The sequence below is a fragment of the Phyllobates terribilis genome, unplaced genomic scaffold, assembly GCF_046119375.1.
Source record: "Phyllobates terribilis strain yellow unplaced genomic scaffold, ASM4611937v1 Scaffold_8__6_contigs__length_399053987, whole genome shotgun sequence".
Taxonomy (NCBI): Eukaryota; Metazoa; Chordata; class Amphibia; order Anura; family Dendrobatidae; genus Phyllobates; species Phyllobates terribilis.
This window is the reverse complement of record NW_027362768.1, coordinates 136,859,902-136,882,649: the sequence shown is the minus strand read 5'-3', so window position 1 is coordinate 136,882,649 and position 22,748 is coordinate 136,859,902.

Below are 22,748 nucleotides of genomic sequence, written 5' to 3'. Positions count from 1 at the left end.
TTGTGCTCTTAGGAACCTTGAGTACTGCAGAAATTCTTTTGTAACCTTGGCCAGATCTGTGCCTTGCCACAATTCTGTCTCTGAGTTCCTTGGGCAGTTCCTTTGAGCTCATGATTCTCATTTGGTTTGACATGCACTGTGAGCTGTGAGGTCTTATATAGACACGTGTGTGCCTTTCCAAATCAAGTCCTATCAGTTTAATTAAACACAGCTGGACTCCAATGAAAGAGTAGATCCCTCTCAAGGAGGATCACAAGGAAAAGGACAGCATGTGACTTAAATATGACTGTCTGAGCTAAGGGTCAGAATACTTATGACCATGTGATATATCAGTTTTTCTGTTTAATAAATTTGCAAAAATTTCTACATTTCTGTTTCATTTTCAGTCAAAATGGGGTGCATGGTGTACATTAATGAGAAAAAAAAAATGAACTTTTTAGAATTTACCAAATGGCTGCAATGAAAGAAAGAGTGAAAAATTTAAAGGGGTCTGAATACTTTCCATACCCACTGTATATATGTAGTACAGACCAAAAGTTTGGACACACCTTCTCATTTAAATATTTTTCTGTATTTTCATGACTATGAAAATTGTACATTCACACTGAAGGCATCAAAACTATGAATTAACACATGTGGAATGATATACTTAACAAAAAAGTGTGAAACAACTGTAAATATGTCTTATATTCTAGGTTCTTCAAAGTAGCCACCTTTTGCTTTGATGACTACTTTGCACACTCTTGGCATTGTCTTGATGAGCTTCAAGAGTTAGTCACCTGAAATGGTTTTCACTGTCTCTACCAGCTTTGCACATCTTAAGGCTGAGATTTTTGCCCATTCTTCTTTGCACACTCGCTCTAGCTCAGTGAGATTGGATGGAGGCGTCTGTGAACAGATTCTCAATAGGATTTAGGTCTGGACTATGACTGTGCCATTCATACATATGAATATGCTTTGATCTAAACCATTCCACTGTAGCTCTGTCAGTATGTTTAGGGACGTTATCCTGCTAGAAGGTGTACCTATGCCCCAGTCTCAAATTGTTTGCAGCCTCTAACAGGTTTTTTTTCCAGGGTTGCCCTGTAGCCATCCATCTTTCCATAAACTCTGACCAATGTCGCTGTACCTGCTGAATAAAAGCATCCCCACAGCAGAATGCTGCCACCACCATGTTTGGCAGTGTTGTGCAATGTTAGTCTTCTGCCACACATAGTGTTTTGCATTTAGACCAAAAAGTTCTACTTTGGTCTCATCTGACCAGAGCCCCTTCTTCCACATGCCATGTAGGGAATACAGCTAGCACATGGAAGAAGGTGTTTTTTTTACACATTGTAAAACATTTCATCAGCCAGATGCAATGACATGATCTAAGGAGAGCTTCCCTATAATGTATTGCAGTTATCACACCACATGCTATAGCACAGCCAATTACTAGGTACTATTACAGCCTGTATAAATTAAGAGACAGGGAATGCAGCAGTCATTATGGGGTGAATCTGGATAGTGAAAGTATATCACAGCTCACAGCCTAGCCATAGAGATAGGCAGGGAAAAGTCATAAAATACTGTAGTATATGTACAGTTACTGTGTGACAGAACAGCAGTAAAGAAAATTAGGGCATCAGGAAAAGAGAATAGTGTCATGCTCATTTTTCAGTACAATTAGAGGCTGTCGGGTATTTTTAATTCACTGCAAATTGATTGCCTAGAGCTAAATTTCCTCAAAAAAATTAGGGGAATATGTTGACTTTGAATTTCAAAACATTCACTTATCTCTAGTCATAACTTACAAATTTTTATTAAATGATGCTTCACTTTTGAAACTGCTTGAAATAATCTATATATAGTTCACGAGTTCTCTTACCCTCACTAACCTTACAAAAAAGAAAAATTGAAAATTGTGATTTCCAGCATGCAGTCAGTTATAGCTGTTAAAAGAGTTGTGCTTTACTCGGACAACTCCTTCTTAAATCCTATGTTTCCCCCTTGTAAAATAATAACACCTATATTCACCTTCGGTGTTGGTGCCATTCCAGAAGTGTCAGCACTGGCTCTCCCGGGGATTGCATGACATTGTTATGTCATGCGATCCCTGAGGCCAATCAGTGCTGGATTCACTCCCCCACCTTTGGACAAATCACAATATCTGGAGAAAATGAGAGCAGCTACTCTCTCACTTCCTCCTGATGTATGTGATTCGTCCACAGGAGAGGAGAGTGAAGTTCGCGATGATTGGCACACAATCCCCTAGAGAGCCAGTGCCGACACCATTAGAACTGTAGGTGAGTATAAGTGTTATTATTTTACAAGGGGGAAACATAGGGATTGAGAATGGGTTGTCCAAGTATTGAACAACCCTTTTAAGTTCAAGAGCAGTGATTAGTAATGAGGGAATCTGTCAACATTTTTGCCTCTAAGCCAAACAAGTTTATTTTTTTAAATGAGACATTTATTGCCCTTGTGATCACTTCTCCATCATTCCAAGTGCATCTGTGTAAAAATAGGTCCAAAAGTCAAAGAATAATGCCTTTTCCAACCTAAACCACATAATTTACTTCCTATCCTTTTTCAAGCAACTACCTATTATCAGACCACTGCAATATATAATGCAATGCACATTTGCGAAATACTATATATAAAGAGAGATCCTAATAACTATAAGATCCTCTTTCTCCCCACGTAACAATAAAGATATAATGACATCTTAAATTATATATTTTTTTCTTGAAAATATTAGTAAATTGGCGATGGATTATTGTGCGTGTGCCGGGAGATAGACTATACTTTACAGTAGGTCTGTCTCCTCAAGGTACACCAGTGGTTCCATGAGAAACATAAGGGAACACACATTTACCCTGCTGCAGTACAATAATAAAACGCCTAAGTGCTCAACGTTTGCCTTTATTTTTCAGCCTTGAGATGGTAGAATGGGGAAAAAAAAAATTCATTCCAGTGAAATTTCTTTTTTTTTTCCAACTTGAATTTAGGCCATGTCATTGATTGAGTCTATTCTTTTGCAAGTAAGCACCTGGCCCTCCATTTAATATCTCTGATTACATTTAATCCCTGACCTGTTTTTCTAATAAGGATTGCGCACCTTCTAGAAAATGTTGAGGGTTCTCTTTTATTATTATTTGTTCCCTAATCCTTTATCATATGAGTTTTCTTTTTTTTTAAACCACCTCTTCTTGGGATTCTTCTTGATAATTCCTTCACCCTTTCTTTAGACTTTCAGCTTCTTTTACAATTCCCAGAGCCTTCTGCCACTTCCGGAACATAATATCTTGTTCTTACATTTTCTTTCTCCCAGTTCTGCTTTTGTGTGTGTGTTATGTGTGTATGTGTTTAATCCCTTCATGTATTTGAAAAGTTTCAATCACAGTTTTATGCTATAAATACAGAGGTGCCAGCGAAAGTAGAACCTTGAGGTATAGGAGGGGAATTCTACAGCTTATGCAGAGATTAATAGGAATCCAGCGGAGAAAGTTTAGGAGGTCAGAAATACACACTAGTCAAGAAAGGCAAGAGATTTAATACAGCTATAATTTATTTATAAGACGCCAACATATTCCCCGGCATGGTACAGCTTTGGTATAACAAGTACAAACATAGGTTATACAACATACAACAATGACTTTATTTTTTCACTACAACTTGGCTTGTAGGAATTGATGCCACAAGAAAAGGAATACTTAACAAAATGTCTATATGCAAACCCCCTCTACCTGCCGTTGACTGTGCAATGAATTCTAAGATGCCTATTTTCTACCACCAGGGAATCCATTTCACGCAGACTGTGGTGCTAAAAGTCAACACAAGTTCACACTCTGCTTGTGCCCGAAGCTTTCAGCAACACAGCAATCGGAAAATCAGACTCACTGAGAAGTACACAAACAGGACAATTTATTCCTCGAACACTCAAGACTAGATTTATAGGGTAATCGGCAGAATCAACAGCACACATCACGGGGGCCTAAGAGTAAATAATGGGGGCTCTAGGCTCACTGCAAGAATAAGAAGACAGGATGTTTAATACACCATGAGGGACATTTATCAATGTGTTTGAGACAAAATTTTGGTTTATATTGCAAAACGTTATTGTCATAAATGACTAATCCAAATATATCAAAGTATTACTCCACTCATTACCCTATTTTTTATTGCTTATGCTATGCCAAAACTTAAAAAGGCAGAGAAAAGAGGGCATGGTTGGTCTTAAAGAGGTTGTCCACTACTCTTACATTGATGCCCTAACCTTAAGATAGGTCATCAATGTCTGTTCAGCCAGGGTCCGACACCTGGCACCCCCGCCGATCAGCTTGCTAACGGTGTCGGAGGCGGCCTCTGGCTGGAGGTGCTTATTTAAGGTGCTTGACCGTCGACTTGTAGAGGCGGGGATGTTACTGCATATCTGCCTACTATTCAATTCAATAGGAGGCGGATGTGTAGTACTCAGCGGCGGCCATTACAAGTAGACAGCCAGCTCCACAAGTAAGTACTTCAGGCCGCCGGTACCGATATCAGCTGATAGGCGGGGTGCAGGGTGTCGGACCCCGGCTGATCAGACATTGATGCCTTATCCTAAGGATAGGGCATCAATGTAAAAGTAGTGGTCAACCTCTTTAAAAAAAACTAAATATATTTATATTGTAACCATTTTTATCACGAACTTGCAAGCATGAGGACCCTTGACGTAGATTATGAGCTTGCGTATTTTTACCAAAATATCAGCCAATATCTCATATATTTTCTACATAATTTTTCATCTTTTTTTTTGCAAATTATTCCATTTTTTACAGGATGTCGCCAGGCCCTTTTGTGTTGGTTGGGGAAATTGGGGTGTCTGTCCTTGTGGGGTGCACCTATATAGTGCTTGGCAGTCCACCTGATTCAATAGTATGGGCGTCATCAATAGACTATAAGCCAGACACTGTGCATCACACGTACCTGTGTGATTGGGGCCCTATACAAGCCTCATCTGTGTGCAACCACCATCTCCATGAATTGGTAGGTTTGTGAGTAGTTGTTTCATCAGCCTTTATCTTGGGGGTCTGTTGCATCCTATGGTGCATTGATAATGTGACCTGGTATTTGTTTAATATAAGGTATAAGTTTCTTATTCTGTGAGGTTTTTTGAATTTATGTCCTTCTTCTGTGAGCTGCCTGTGCTTTGCCAAAACTTAAAAATGCAGAGAAAAACGGTCATGGTTGGTCTTAAAAAAAAACAAATTAATTTATACTGTAATCATTTTTCTCATGAATATAAAATGGCATTTTGCACAAAATCTGACAATAATATGTGACATTTGACACTTTGGTCTCCTGCTGTTTTCTAACAATGGAAAATGTACCAGTTAAAAGCCATAAAAAGTTGCAATTGTACAAAAAGTTTCCATTGACTTGTGACATTTCACTAATTGGTGTCAGGCTCTTAAATAAGCACTACCTCAACATTTGTATCCTCTTAATATATTGCAATCATCATATTATAATGCATTGTGTACTTACAATTGCTCATTTTGCCTTTCTACCCAGTAATTTTTTTTCTTTTCCATTAGGTCTATGATATCACGTGATTACAAAACTGACTAGCTCAATCCTTCTAAGCTCTATGTACAAACAGGAAGTCTCTTTTCCCTGCGTGAGTCATCATTAGAACTACAATTCTACATCAATTCAAAATCCCTGCTACCTACTGTATACAGAGGTGTCACCTTTCATTGTAATCCTGTCTGTAATGATAATGAGGCTGTTGGAAAGTCTTCTGTATAGAACAGAAAATATGGGTCTAGTATAAAGCCTAGTGCCATGTGTGAAAGTAGCAAGATTTGTGAACATTTTTTCTATAGAAAATTGAAGAAAAAAAAAACACTTTTATCTAAATTATACTTAACATGAAAAGTTGATTTGGAGCACATCAGATTAGCTAATGAAACAGGAGAACATTACTTATAATTTGAGTAAAATGAATAATTAATGAAGCTCCATGTTCTCTTAAAGTGACTACAAAATGCCGGCCACTATGTCTCCTTTCAGTCTATCTTGCTATCCAGAGTCTGTTGTCAAGTGTAATCTATCAATAGGAGCAGATTCATGGAGGCGGATTACAGAAAGTGGAGGAAGGTATTTGTCTTCTCCTCCCTAGTCAATCAAACAGCATATAGGCATAACAAAGAGGATTTTAGTTTTGGCCAAACAATTCACTAAACAATCGTAGGTGCAATGCCTGCTGTGAAGGGAAGAAAAGGAAGTTCCGCTCCTATAGTGCTGGCAGAATGCAAATTAAGTGGAACCATCCATTTAAAAATATTAGATGTCAAGTTGCAGAGCATGAGAATCGGGAAAGTTCCTGGACATATCTAACTGGCAAGTGCAGCAAGTACAGTGTTTTTTGTTGTAATAGATGGGGGAAGCAATACCACACTTTTGAATGTGTTTCTGTGAATAGACAGGTGCTGTATGGTTTAAATAAAAAGTGGATTGTGTACAACATTAATCCATGTAAGAGTTAAAATCAACAAGTGACACCAGTGTAAGAGTAATCTCGGCTGTTAGCCAAAGTCTGTTCGAGAGAGTAGGGAACTTATTTCTGTAACTACCATATTTTCATTCTGCATTCGCACTTGTCAGCTGAACTCTCCAGGGCAAAAGCAGACTGATTAGCAAATATTCAACGTGTGCTTATTTTAATATTAGAGAACTTCAAAATCTTAACTTTTTCTTTTATTGGAGGGCTATGAAAAAAAACTATTCAGTTATTCTTCAAAAGGAATTTGTCATTACAATCCACTTCCCAAACTGTTTATATGGTCATGTTGCTTTCAGATAGAGAATGTCGTCCGCACCTTTCATGATGCAATATGTTGCTCCTTGATTGAAAATTTCATGTAATTTATATGCAAATGAGCCTTTATTGCTCGAGGTGTGTCAAAGCACTTCCCAAGTCTCTGCCTCCCTGACTTTATTATCTACCCAGCCCCACCTTCCTCTGCTTGACTGACAGCTCATTAGCTTGACTCTACAGTCAGTGAGTATCAGTAAAGTTGTGGATGACATTATCTTTTACAGAGCAATCTAACCATTTAAACAGTTTGGGCGAGGAATTGTGCTGACAGATTCCCTCTAAGGAATTTTGATATTTGAAGCAATGAGTGTCGTTGTAGCATCGGCGTCTCTGCCCCGTACTAGGCAGAGACGCCGTCCCTCTCACCTCCCCGCTCCTGGCGCGGCGTCCTCCAGCGCTTCTCTCCCCGCTGCTTCCGGCACGCGCTCCTTCCCCGTCAGTGTGCTTAGGGCGCGCGCGCGCTCCCCCTCTCTTAAAGGGACCGCGCATGCCGTTCTAAGGAGTCCCCGGCCAATTGCCGGAGGACCTCCCATATATAAGGCACCTCCTCCAAAATGGAGGTGCCCGAGCAATGTTGTTGCAAAGCCTTCACTCTGCTTCAGCCCTCAGGTCCCGTTACCAGTTACCAGAGAGTTACCTGCCAGATTCCTGCTTGATACCTGCCTGATATCCGTTTACCTGCTTGCTAGCCTGCGGTCCGACGGTCTGCCTTCCGACACCTGTCAGTCTGTCTATGGACCAGCCTGCCCGCTCACCTGGGAGCGCTCATCTGCTACCTGCCTGCTAGCCTACCTGGAGGCTCCGCCGTCACTTGCTGTGACCACCTGCCTGTCCAGAGACTCTTGCCTGCTCACCTGGGAGCGCTCACCTGCTACCTGTCTGCTAGCCTACCTGGAGGCTCTGCCGTCACTTGCCGTGACCACCTGCCTTTCCAGAGACTCTCGCCCGCTCACCTGGGAGCGCTCACCAGCCACCTGCCTGCTGTCCTTCTACCCAGAGACTGTCCCTGTCACTTGCCGTGAGTACCCGTCCTTCTACCCAGAGACTGTCCCTGTCACCTGCCGTGACTACCTGCCCCTCTACCCAGAGACTGTCCCTGTCACTTGCCGTGACTACCTGCCCCTCTACCCAGAGACTGTCCCTGTCACTTGCCGTGACTACCTGCCCGTCTTCCCTGGGAGCCACCCGCTTCCTTACAAGGACTGCCCCCTTGTATACTTGCACAGAGGTTCCACCTCCCAGACCCGTTACAGTCGTACACATACTCAATGAGAAGAGACGGATGGTAGGGATAAGAGGACCCGTGGAAGTTCGAGTTCTGGTACCCGACCAGAACTTTAGTCCAACTCTCTCTCCTCCCCTGGAGTTCTGAACTTTGCAACAGACTTCCAGGAGAAGTCCGTGTTCGGCGTTCAGCACTGGACACTAACTGTCCGGTACAAACCCCAAACTTTTAAGTTCAGGTTCTCTCATCTTTAGCGGATGGTTCTGTGCTGCTGATGGAAATAAGAGATCCAGAATCTATGGTATAAAGTAGTATGTGGTTTAATCTCAATGTGCTTCGAGATTGAACTGATCTCTTCCTCAGGAGAACCACAAGCTTCATCATGCCCACCTTATGGCCCACATGCTCCTCCGATGCAGCCCAAAGTTTGTGTAAAGGTGGAGAAGATGTCTGAATACCCTCTCTGAAGACCCCTGACAGCATAGTTAATGTGACCTGTGGTTTTATGTGTTTTACCTTTATGTAGGCTGCAAAGGATTAACTGTAGGGCAAGCCCATAGTTTGGGCAGGAGTAAATAGGCACTGGGAGTTAGTTCCTGTTGCTATGGTTAGTCCAAATAGAGCTACAGAGAAGAAATGATACGCTCAGTTGGCTCTAGCCATAATTGGGTGTGTGCGAAAAGCAGACCGGGAAGGTAACATGTTTTAACTCTCAAGTAACAGTGGCGAAAGTTCTCCTTACCACAGGCAAGTTCAGGGCACCTACTGAAAGCGAATCTTAAAGCAAATCTTAGTGTTAGACAGATCTGAAGATCTTTGTGAAGAATTACAGAATCAGCCAGACTGGGGCACATTCGTAAGGTTTGATAGCTGGGAGAGCTCCCTAATACAGTCCAAAGAGTGTACTCTGGGTACAGTGGTCACACCACAACACATCAACCTGTGAGGCTCTGTATTGGGAATATGGGGGCCCTTAGCGTAACCTGATGTTTGTTTGCAACGTTCTACACAAGTAATGTGCTACCATCAGCAAGCGTCAAGAGTGAACTTCTGTCATGCTGTACGGATGAAAATTTTAAGCATTATTCCTGTTTCTCATTGTAAATATGTTCCAGACCAAATAAATGAGAGTTTACTTTCATAAGCCAGTCTGTCTTCTTTATCGTGACATTAAAGGGTCCCAGTGTCTCACAAAATGTGACAGAACATAGTCTGAAGGTGCCATCAGCTGGGTCAGTAATACGTGCACACATCCATGGATCCTTATGTTGGGTGTTTTGGGACGCAGAAATAGAAGTCAGTCAGTGCTATTCCCTACATTTTCTCCATCGTGAAAGTCAAAGTGGTTTTCAAAGTAATAATTAAATATTTAGTAGAATGGACAATACATTGATGATAGATTCGAAGACCATTACATGAGATCCTACCCTCACTGGAGGTTTTTTTATCTATCAGATTTCTACCTTCCATTGCCATAATATTTCTACGTCTGGCTGTCTAAATTAGTGTATCATGAAATAGCTGAATTCATTTGATATCACACGTTTTCTATACTAGCTGATAAAAAATACTTACTCTGTTGTCAGTCACTTTAGACTCAAAAATGCTTACGGCTCAGAGTTTGAATTGATATAAAGACTGTAAGTCTGCTGCGCACTACAATCAGCCTCTCCAGGATGTAAACTTTATCTAGAATCTACGCCACGAGCATATGCTCGCGGGCTGGGTATAATAATCTGTCGTACAACACTCCATGAAAGTTGTTAAGATGGTGGCAGACACAAAAATATCAGACTCTTAAAGAGTCACTTGTGGCTCATTGAACTCAGTAATAAGTTTCTGAAAAAAAAAATTCTCCCACAGAGACAAGATTGGTTATATTTTCTGCGGCCAAACAAATGGTCTCAGCAAAGTTAAACCACCCAAAGAATAAAAAATATAGTACTAGAAAATATCATTAACAGAAAATATTTCTAAATTATTGACATTACTAATTCACTATTTAAACTGGTTTCATTACTTCTTAGATAATATATTAACGTTGTGACTGTATAGTTCATGTCCTTCCATATGCCACCATATGGTGGCTTTATATACCGCTGCATTACAGAAATATTTTTCAAAATATTTTTGAAATAGTCTGAAGAGGCCCTGGTGAAAATTATGCTGCCTTCAACATCATCCAGCTTGGCCATATTGGTGGTGGGTCGGTGATGGTCTGCGTAGGTATATCATTGAAGGTCGGCACATAATTCCACATGATGGCCAATGGTATCCTCTCTGCTGTAATGTACTGGAATGAAATCCTTAGAGCCAATATAAAACTTTATGCTGCTGCAGTGGGCTTTAGATCCATCCTGGTGTAGGACAATGCTTGGTCTAATGTGGCCATAGCATGTAAGAAGTTGCTGGATGATAAAGGCATTGATGCTGTTGACTGGTCTTCACAATCTCCAGATCAGAATCTAACTGAAGACAGGAATTCCTTAAAATTTTAGCTACACCCTAATAACAACCATAGTAATATATGGATAGAAAAAAGCACTACCATAGTGGCCCACAGTCTGTCGATAATGTAGATAAAAAATCTAAAGAGTCATGTATACCCCTACAAATAATACATAGAATTGATATTGAAAGATTGTAAAGTAAAGAAAGTATTGCATTGGGATAAAGAAAATGCTGGCAAAAAAAAAGAATATAAAACTTATGAAAAAGGCAATAGCTCCAGACAGATAAAAATATATTTTATCAATCAGATATAAAGGAGCTTTTTAAAATGTGACACACAGAAAAATACAACGTAGGAGAGTAGAAATATAGAGCAGTAATTCATCTGACTAGAGTGAAACACAATATAAAATAGATACTGTGCTGACAGTAATATAAATGGAAAATTACAATAAGGTCAATATAGGACAAAAACATCTAACCCATAAAATAGCAAATCAACAATGAAGTCATTGGACAAAGGTCTTCAAATCGAGGAACATTTTCACTAGTGATGAAGATGCGGCTTGTACATAGTTTGGTCTTTTCTGTGGTGAGATACGAATACAAAACCTGAATGATAAAAAACAAGACAGAAAAGGAATAGACGCCTTTCAAATGTTGTGCTGGAGAAGAATTATCAATACCATGGATGGCAAGAACAACAAACAAATCCATTTTGGGACAAATCAAGCCAGACATTTTACTCGAAGGAAGGATCACCAAGCTACAACTTGACTACTTTAGACACATTATTCCAAGAGGGTAATCAATGGAGAAGGGCATCAATGTCGGAAGAATAGAAGGAGCAAGGCAAAGAGGAAGACCAGCAACCTGAAAGCTTGATACTTTCAAAATAACGGTGGAGAAGACTCTGGTGGACCTATCTAGGCTTGCACAAGATCAATCTTTCTACGAAGCATTAATTCATCAATTCACCATGGCTCGAGATTGCCGACTTTGCCAATCCTTGTGTTCTGTGGCATTTCTTTGGAGGACCGCACAGACCTTCATGGGCTCGCCAGAGGTAGCCTGACTGCCATTAAGTACCGAGATGAGATCCTCAGACCCCTTGTGAGGTCATATGCTGGTGCAGTTGGCCCTGGGTTCCTCCTAATGCAGGACAATGCCAGACCTCATGTGGCTGGAGTGTGTCAGCTGTTCCTGCAAGATGAAGGCATTGAAGCTATGGACTGCCCCGCCCGTTCCCCAGACCTGAATCCGATTGAGCACATCTGGGACATCAAGTCTCGCTCCATCCATCAACGTCACATTGCACCACAAACTGTCCAGGAGTTGGCGGATGCTTTAGTCTAGGTCTGGGAGGAGATCCCACAGGAGACCATCCGCAGCCTCATCAGGAGCATGCCCAGGCATTGTAGGGAAGTCATACAGGCACGTGGAGGCCACACACAATACTGAGCCTCATTTTGACTTGTTTTAAAGACATTACATCAAAGTTGGATCAGCCTGCAGTGTGTTTTTCCACTTTAATTTTGGGGTTGACTCCAAATCGAGGCCTCCATTGGTTAATAAATTTGATTTCCATTGATGATTTTTGTGTGATTTTGTTGTCAGCACATTCAACTTTGTACAAAACAAAGTATTCAATGACAATACTTCATTCATTCAGATCTAGGATGTGTTATTTGAGTGTTCCCTTTATTTTTTTGAGCAGTGTATATATACTGTTAGGTCCATATATATTTGGACAGAGACAAAATTTTTCTAATTTTGGTTCTAGACATTACCACTAGTGTTGAGCCACCCCCGTAGTGTTCAAGTTCAGTTCGGTTCGTCGAACACCCGTATGTTCGCCGAACTGTTCGTCGAACACCTTCGAACACCATTAAAACCAATGGCAGGCAAACAAAAACACATAGAAACACATAGAAAACACCTTCAAAGGTGTCCAAAAGCTGACAAACTGCTCAGAAGACACAACTAACACATGGAAAAGTGACAAGTACATATAGTCATGCGAAAAGAAAAGAGGTGGAGAAGTAAAAGGAGGGGGAGACACAGATATAGGCATGTCATGCCCTTCTAAAACCAAAAAAGTGCGAAGCCGACACGACCAGTCCGTTCCTGCCCGTGTGACCTCCGTGTCGCCAGGTTTGTGCCAGAGCCGCGGTGGACCCTGACGGCCAGCCCCCCTCTCCCAATACTGGTGCCTGTCTGCTGGTGGGTCGAGTGAGCCCCCCTGCGGTGGAGTCAGGTCTAATCTTTCAATTTAAATTGTCTCTCTAATTTGAATGAGTACACTTTAAATCCTTTTACAAGGATCTATTGGAGGGCAAGTCTCATGCCAGCAGCCCTGTAATTCCAGCTCCAGTAGCGTCCACTAAAGCTGCTGCAGTTAAAAAGCTTTCATAAGGATTGAGCTTGGCGGTCCACCGCAAGGCATCCTACCGCCAGTCCCAGCCCCTGTGCCTTGGGGTGCCTCCCAGATGCTCTTCACTGAGTGTCCCGGGGGCCTGAACCATTTCCTTTGAAAAAATTAAGTGTCCAAACTACAGGTGGTGTAGCTTGCTTAACAGCTGGGATAATCCGCTGACTAGCAGACACTGCTACTAGGCACAAAGTATTTCCTGGGCTAGATGCAGTTAAAAATTTGCAATTAGATACCCTCGTTGGATGCTGAGAAAGCATTCCATAGAGTCTCCAGGCACGCCATATATTATTCTCTTAAAAAGCTTGGGGTAGGGGTCTAGGGGACCCTTTTATAGGCAAAATCACGGCCCTGTATCGCAATACGTCACCTAGGATGAAGATAAATGGAACATTTTCATCACCTTTCATAATCACCAATAGGACAAGGCAGGGATGTCCTCTGTCCCCTCTCTTATACATCCTAGTGACGGAGCACCTGCTCTCATCAATTCGCCATAACCCCAATATTAGGTGGATTGAGGTGGGAGGCACCGAGTACAAGTGCTCTGCATTTGCTGATGATGTCCTAGTATATATCACTCAATCACATATATCCATCCCTGCTGTTATGAATGAAATAGATCACTTTGTTACATGGTCAAATTTTAAAATCAATGCAGCAAAGTCTGAGGCCCTCGATGTCTCCCTCCCCAAATCCATACAGGATCCCATCCAGTCCAACTTTCCCTTTGCCTGGCCCTCACAGGGTATCAAATACTTAGGAATTCGTATTCATAGAGACCTCTCCCGTTTATGTTATCTTAATTTTGAGCCCTTTATTGAACAACTCCATACAGACCACGGTTGGCAAGTTAGAACTGTAAGATTCACTATGTGAACCACTGGTGTTTTGTGGAAAAGCACATGTACACTGTGTTCCAAATTATTATGCAAAAAGTGTTTAGGAGTGATAAGGTAAGAATGTTTTTGTTTGTCAGTTAAACTCATTGATGGTGTTGTGTGTCAGGGCTCTTTATATCACTGTAAGCAATTGCAGACACCTGTGCTAATTAGTTTGGCAGGTGTGTCCAATGAAAGGCAAGACTACTTAAGAAGGCTGTCCCACATTATTAAGAAGCCTACATTTTCTGCCAAAATGGGAAAGAAAAAGGATGTGTCGGCTGCTGAGAAGCAACAAATTGTGGAGTGTTTAGGTCAAGGCATGACTACAATCAACATTGCCAAGACACTTCATCCTGATCAAGAAGTATGTAGCTGATTCACAGTACACAAGTGTGTGTGCTGATACGGGAAAATTGAGGACTCTTTCCTACAGGCAATTATGTCAGGTTAAAAGAGCAGCGGCAAAAAAGCCTTGTCATAGCAGCAGACAAGTTTTTTGAAGCTGCTGGTGCCTCCAACGTCCCCCGAACAACAAAATGCAGGGTCCTTCAGAGGTTTGCAGCTGTGCGTAAGCCATCCTGTCGACCTCCTCTATCCACTGTACACAAGCAGAAACGGCTCCAGTGGGCCAAACAATACATGAAGATTGACTTCAAAACTGTTTTGTTCACCGATAAGTGCCGTGCAACGCTCGATGGTCCAGATGGATGGAGTGGAGGATGGCTGCTTGATGGACACCCCATGCAAACACGGCTACGGCACCAATAAGGAGGAGGTGGAGTAATGTTTTGGGCTTGAATCATCGGGAGAGAGATTGTCGGCCCCTTTAGGATCCCTGAAGGGGTAAAGATGAACTCCATAATGTATGTGGAGTTTCTCAAAGAGCACTTCCTGCCATGGTTCAAGAAGAAGAACCGTGTATTCCGCAGCAAGATCATTTTCATGCATGATAATGCACCGTCTCATGCTGCACATAACACATCTGCATCTCTGGCTGATATGGGCAAAAAAGGGGACAAACTTATGGTGTGACCCCAATACTCCCCTGACCTCAACCCCATTGAGAACCTCTGGAGCATCATCAGAAGGAGTGTCTATGATGGCGGGAGGCAGTTCACATCTAAGCAACAGCTCTGGGAGGGTATTCTGTCCTCATGCAAAACAATTGAAGCAGAAACCATCCAAAACCTGACAAATTCAATGGACGAGAGAGTTCAGAAGCTCCTTTCGAACAAGGGGTTCTATGTGCACCTGTAACATCACCTAGAATAAAGTTTTGAGTTGAAAACTGTTTGATTTAAGTTTCTAATAACCTGCTAATGCTTATAATTTAAAAAAATGACCATTTTTTTGTTCTTTATTAAAATGAAAAGGTTGATCGAAGAGTGTGGGGGATCTAAGAGTGTGGCAACCCAGTAGTCAGGATCATTTCGAATTCTGACAATCTGAAGGTCATGTTGCAGGTAGTGCAGCAAGAAGGCACTCATGTGTCTGGCGCATCTATGAGCCCCAAAATTATTTTCCGGGCTAGATGCAGCTAAAAATTATTATTAATTTGAAAGCTGGTGGAGTTTAGTATAGATGGCTTAATAGAATCAGTACTGCAAACTGCTGCAAGGCCCAAGTTATTTTCGAGCCAAGATACAGATAAACATGATTAGTAATTTTAAATCTGGTGGAGTTTAGTATAGATGGCCTAATAGAATCAGTACTGCACACTGCTACAAGGCCAAGATACAGATAAACATGATTAGTAATTTGAAAGCTTAAAATGGTTGGTGAGGTGATTTTAACAAATCATCAAGCTTTTACTCTCCCCAGGATGACACAGGGGTAGAAAAGTCATTTCGGATCCATGATTTGTTCATCTTTATCAACGTGAGTCTGCCTACATTATCAGTGGAGAGCCGCGTGCGCTTATCTGTCAGCACACCATCAGCAGCGCTGAACACATGTTCAGACAGAACGCTGGCTGCGGGGCATGACAAGATCTCCAAGGCGTAAGTGGCGAGCTCTGGCCATTTATCCAGATTGGAAGCCCAAAAAGAGCAAGAGTCCAGTGACACAGTCATGGCTTCAATGTTTACTTGGAGATACGCCTGTACCATCGTCTCTAGGCGTTGACTATGTGTCAGACTTCTTGTCTCCTGTGGCATTGCAAAGGAAGGGCTAAAAAAGGGGTGAAATGATTCTGCAAAATTGATGTTGCCAGCAGATACTGTGTTTCTGTTACGTTTTGAGTGCTGAACACTCGACGGTCCCATAGTTGGCAAGTTGGAACTGTGAGATTCACTACGTGCACCACTAGTGTTTTGTGGAAAAGCACATGTAAGATTCTGCAACAGTCTCTGCAGATACTCCTGCATGCGTGCATCCCTTTCTATGGCAGGAATAATTTCTGCAAATTTACTTTTGTACCGAGGATCTAACAGTGTGGCAACCCAGTAGTCAGGATTATTTTTAATTCTCACAATTCAAGGGTCATGTTGCAGGTAGTGCAGCAAGAAGGCACTCATGCGCCCTGGTAAAACCTTCTCCCCCACCCTCACATGACTGCCGCCTTGGTGCTGCCGACCGTCTGGACCTTGCAGATGTTAGCCCTTCTGCATACAACTCCTCCTCCTCTACTTCCTCCACCTCCTCTTGTGCCACCCCCTGACTCCGAATTCTATTTAACATGTGCTCCAGCATGTAAATCACCGGAATAGTCATGCTGATAATGGCATCGTCAGCACTAAACATCTTCGTCGCCATTTCAAAACTGTGCAGAAGGGTGCATAGGTCCCTGATCTGAGACCACTATTCCAGCATGATTTGCCCCACCTCTGGATCCCGTTGGCCAAGGCTATACGTCAGAACGTATTGTACCAGGGCTTGTCGGTGCTGCCACAGTCGCTGCAACATGTGCAGAGTTGAATTCCACCGGGTAGGCACATCGCATTTTAGCCGGTGAAGTAGCAGGCCCAACGACTTCTGTAGAGATGTAAGTCGCTGAGCTGCGGGATGCGAACGGCGGAAGTGAGCACACAGCGACCGTGCCCTCTGCAGAAGGCCATCTAGTCCTGGATAGTGGGCTAAAAATTGCTGGACAACCAGGTTCAACACGTGAGCCATACCAGGCACGTGTGTGACATTGCCCCGGCGAAGGGCCGCACCCAGGATTGCAGCATTGTCGCACACGGCTATCACTGGTTTCAGGTCCAGTGGAGACAACCATTCATTAAACTGGTTCTCCAGAGCTGACCACAGCTCCTCAGCTGTGTGACTCACATTTCCCAGACATTTCAAAGTAAAAACCGCCTGATGACGTTGAGCCCTGCTGCCAGCATAGTAAGGAGGTGTGCAGGATCCTTTCTGCGCAGTTAGAAAGCTTGTGGCATGACCAGACAGGCTTTGGGTGCAGGTGGAGGACCGAGAGGAGGTTGAGGAGGCAGAAGCAGTGGAGGAACTTAGAGATAAAGAGGATTGACGCACAACTCGTTGGGCTCGGCAAGACTTGGACAGCAGACCCTTGTACTGCTGTCACCATAGTTACCTAGTGCCCAGTCAGCGACATGTAACGCCCCTGTCCATGCCTACTCGTCCAAGTGTCTGTGGTGAAATGCACCCTGTCACACACAGTTTCTCAAAGAAGCGGTGATGTTGAGTGCGACATGCTGGTGGAGCGCAGGCACACTTTTCTTTGAGAAGTAGTGCCGACTGGGCATCTGGTACTGGGGCACTGCGACGCACATAAGGTCTCGAAAATCCTCTGTGTCCACCAGGCGGAAAGGCAGCATTTCTGTAGCCAAGAGCTTGCAGATGGTGAAATTCAACCTCTTAGCTTTCTCATGGCTAGGAGGAAATGGTCTTTAACTTGTCCACATCTGAGGGACCGAGGGCTGGCTGTTGTGCTTAGACGGGGTTGAGAAGGGTGTCCCTGGCAAACTGCCGGTCTGTGAGGAAGATGCAGGCGGACATGTTAGGCTGCCTTGATCCAAAGGTGGTGCTATCGATGTCGAACAGCGCTGAACACCAGCTGGTGTTTCCACCTCCAAATAAAATGATGACCTGCCAATCACGCTGGCTGTTGCGGGTAAAGAGGTGGCAGGTCTGCGTCCCAAAACAGGTGTGACTGCTGTCCCCCCAGTCACAGAGGATGAAGAGTCCGCGGATGCACAAGATGTGGCAGACGGTGGTTGGCCCGGCCGGCTAGGCCGCATTGTAGCACAGTGAGCTTCCCACTGCAACTTATGCTTCATATCCATGTGCCGGTTCATGCATGAAGTACTCAAACTATGTATTTTTTGGCCTCTACTTATATTTTGCTGACAAATGTTACAGATAACACGAGTTGGGTCATCCTTATCGATCTGAAAAAATGCCCAGGCTATGCAAGGCTTAGCACCCAAGCGACCTGAAGAGCCACCACGACTTGTGGTCAGAGGCCGAGTTGTGTTTGAGGATGCAGTTGTTGACGTGCTTCCAGTACTACGTCTCTGTCCAGGAAGGCGCAACCTGACCTCGTCGTCACTAGCATCCTCCTCCACCTCCACTGTTGACCTCATCGACTGGCTCACTGTGGGTTGACAGTAAGTGGGATCTCCAACCTCGTCATCATCACCCTGTGTATTATCACACCCGTCGTCCTCAGAGCAAACCTCTTCCTGCCCTGACAAAAAACTCAAGTTGTCGCTCCAATCAGGTATTTGAGTCTCATCATCGTCTTCCTCATTGTCTCCACCAACAGGAGTTACAGTTTGGGAACGAGGGTCTACATTAAGGTCAGAACCTTCTGCGTCTGGTCCTGGATCCGACTCATAAAGATTCTAGGCATCAGTGCAGATCAGTTCCTCATCTGAATTCACAGAATCTCTGGAGCCGACCTCTGATTCCCAGGCTATAGTATGAGTAAACAGCTCTGCAGACTCAACCATCTTGTTCTACCCCATACTCAGACGGGCAGCTGGAGACTTGGGAGCTGTGAGGAAGCAAGTGCGATTGGGGTGACACCTCTGAGGACTGGAGTATTTGTGATGTTGAAGTTGAGGTGGAGGAGAGCCCACCTAAAGGAGAACTTGATATCCGTTGAAGCACCTGCTGTTTTTGTGCCTCATCTTGAATTTGTAGCGATTGGCGTGGCCGTAAGAAAGGGATCTTATCACATTGTCCGCTAAAAGAAGTAGACATCTTAGTTTGGCTGGAAGATGGTCTTTCTTCTGCAGATGTTACTGTTGCTTTAACACCTACCCCACGGACACAACCTTTTTTTCCCTTCCCAACACGCCTATTCCCCTTTCCACCAGCAGCAGGCCTTTTTCCACTCATTTTGGTGGTTAACTAATTGACAACTCTGGAGTTGTTTGCACAAAAAACAATGGATGGGAACCGAGCAGAGCTGAGTGGCCAAACTGTGGTATTAGCCCAAAAGTATTGGCTGTGTTAGATGCAGATAAAAATTATTTTGAATTTGCAACCTGGTAGACGTTAGTATAGATGGACTAATAGAACAAGTCCCACACACTGCTACAAGCCGAAATATTTTTTCAGAGCTAGATGCAGATAAAAATTATATTGAATTTGCAACCTGGTGGAGGTTAGTATAGATGGACTAATAGAACAAGTCCCACACACTGCTACAAGCAGAAATATTTTTTCAGAGCTAGATGCAGATAAAAATTATATTGAATTTGCAACCTGGTGGAGGTTAGTATAGATGGATTAATAGAACAAGTCCCACACACTGCTACAAGCCGAAGCCGAAATATTTTTTCAGAGCTAGATGCAGAAAAAAATTATATTGAATTTGCAACCTGGTGGAGGTTAGTATAGATGGACTAATAGAACAAGTCCCACACACTGCTAGAAGCCGAAATATAATTTCAGAGCTAGATGCAGATAAAAATTATATTGAATTTGCAACCTGGTGGAGGTCAGTATAGATGGACTAATAGAACAAGTCCCACACACTGCTACAAGCCGAAATATTTTTTCAGAGCTAGATGCAGATAAAAATTACATTGAATTTGCAACCTGGTGGAGGTTAGTATAGATGGACTAATAGAACAAGTCCCACACACTGCTACAAGCCGAAGCCGAAATATTTTTTCAGAGCTAGATGCAGATAAAAATTAGATTGAATTTGCAACCTGGTGGAGGTTAGCATAGATGGACTATTAGAACAAGTCCCACACACTGCTACATGCCGAAATATTTTTTCAGAGCTAGATGCAGATAAAAATTATATTGAATTTGCAACCTGGTGGAGGTTAGTATAGATGGACTAATAGAACAAGTCCCACACACTGCTACAAGCTGAAATATTTTTTCAGAGCTAGATGCAGATAAAAATTATTTTGAATTTGCAACCTGGCGGAGGTTAGTATAGATGGACTAATAGAATGATGCTATGCCAAAAAGGTTTTACTTTACTAGGTGCAGTAAAAAAATTTGTATTCTATACACAGGTGGTGAAGCTTGCAACACAAATAGGCTACTCCACTGACTAACACACACTGCAAGAGGCCAAAAAGGATTTGCTTTGCTAGATTTAGCCAAATGCTGTGAAAAAAACTTGCACATCACTGGCACACACCTGCCTGGCAAAAAGTGATAGGAACTGATGTAACCTAGCCCTCAAAAGGACTGCAATTACAATTAGTCTTTACTTCCAACCTATCTATTTAAGAGCACAGACCTGCCTGATAAAAGTGATAGGAACTGATGTAACCTAGCCCTCAAAAGGACTGCAATTACAATTAGTCTTTACTGCCAACCTATCTATTTAAGAGCACAGACCTGCCTGATAAAAGTCGTAGGAAATGATGCAACCTAGTCCTCAAAAGGACTGCAATCACGACTATTCCCTACTCCCAAGCTATCTGTAGATTTGTGCGAAAATTGGCTTGAAATTAACACTGAAAGTATAGCGCACACAGCAACAGCAGTGCCGTCTAACATGCAGCTGCAGCAGTGAGAAAATGGTGGCGATGGGGAAAATGTCTGGGTCTTATAGAGCAATGACATGTGATATACACTGCCAATGACACATGCCCTTGCTTGTGTGAAAAAAAGCACTTCGCTCCGTGTGTGCGCTACTGATAGGCTGACAGATTGTACCTCCCCATTGTAAATGCGGGAAAGAGAAAAAAAAATGGAGATCTTCATTATTTCTGCAGAGATCCATCCCTTGCCCCTCCCCCTGCCCCGCTGTACACTCACACTGCGTATTAACATTAATTTTCAGCATTACTGAGAAAAAATCCAGTTATGATTTTGGTGCACGAACAGTTATCGAACATAACCTCGAACAGCCAAATTTTTTTCAAATTGTTCGTGTTCCCCGAACGGCTCGAACACCTCCCAAAACAGCTCGAATTTGAGATTGGCGAACAGTTCGAGTCGAACACCGCTCATCTCTAATTACCACAATGAATTTTAAAACAATTCAGATGCAGTTGAAGTTCAGACTTTCAGCTTTCATTTGAGGGTATCAACATTAAAATTGGTTGAAGGGTTTAGGAGTTTCAGCTCCTTAACATGTGCCACCCTGTTTTTAAAGGGACCAAAAGTAATTGGACAGATTAAATAATTGTTAATAAAATGTTCATTTCTAGAACTTGGTTGAAAACCCTTTGTTGGCAATGACTGCCCGAAGTCTTGAACTCATGGACATAACCAGACGCTGTTTCCTCCTTTTTGATGCTCTGCCAGGCCTTGGTTTTCAGGTGCTGTTTGTTTGTGGGCCTTTCTGTCTGAAGTTTAGTCTTTAACAAGTGAAATGCATGCTCAATTGGGTTGAGATCAGGTGAATGACTTGGCCATTCAAGAATATTCCACTTCTTTGCTTTAATAAACTCCTGGGTTGCTTTGGCTTTATGTTTTGGGTCATTGTCCATCTGTAGTATGAAACGACGACCAATCAGTTTGGCTGCATTTGGCTGGATCTGAGCACACAGTATGGCTCTGAATACATCAGAATTCATTCGGCTGCTTTTGTCCTTTGTCACATCATCAATAAACACTAGTGACCCAGTGCCACTGGCAGCCATGCATGCCCAAGCCATCACACTGCCTCCGCCGTGATTTACAGATGATGTGGTATGCTTTGGATCATGAGCTGTACCACACCTTCACCATACTTTTCTATTTTCATCATTCTGGTAGAGGTTGATCTTGGTTTCATCTGTCCAAAGAATGTTCTTCCAGATCTGTGCTGGTTTTTTTAGATGTTTTTTAGCAAAGTCCAGTCTAACCTTTTTGTTCTTGATGCTTATGAGTGGCTTGCACCGTGCAGTGAACCCTCTGTATTTACTTTCATGCAGTCTTCTCTTTATGGTAGATTTGGATATTGATACGCCTACCTCCTGGAGAGTGTTGTTCACTTGGTTGGCTGTTGTGAAGGGGTTTCTCTTCACCATGGAGATTATTCTGCGATCATCCACCACTGTTGTCTTCCGTGGGCGCCCAGGTCTTTTTGCATTGATGAGTTTACCAGTGCTTTCTTTCTTTCTCAGGACGTACCAAACTGTAGATTTTGCCACTCCTAATATTGTAGCAATTTCTCGGATGGTTTTTTTCTGTTTTTTTGAGCTTAAGGATGGCTTGTTTCACCTGCATGGAGAGCTCCTTTGACCGCATGTTTACTTCACAGCAAAACCTTCCAAATGCAAGCACCACACCTCAAATCAACTCCAGGCCTTTTAACTGCTTAATTGAGAATGACATAATGAAGGGATTGCCCACACCTGTCCATGAAATAGTCTTGGAGTCAATTGTCCAATTACTTTTGGTCCCTTTAAAAACAGGGTGGCACATGTTAAGGAGCTGAAACTCCTAAACCCTTCATTCAATTTTAATGTGGATACCCTCAAATGAAAGCTGAAAGTCTGAACTTCAACTGCATCTGAATTGTTTTGCTTAAAATTCATT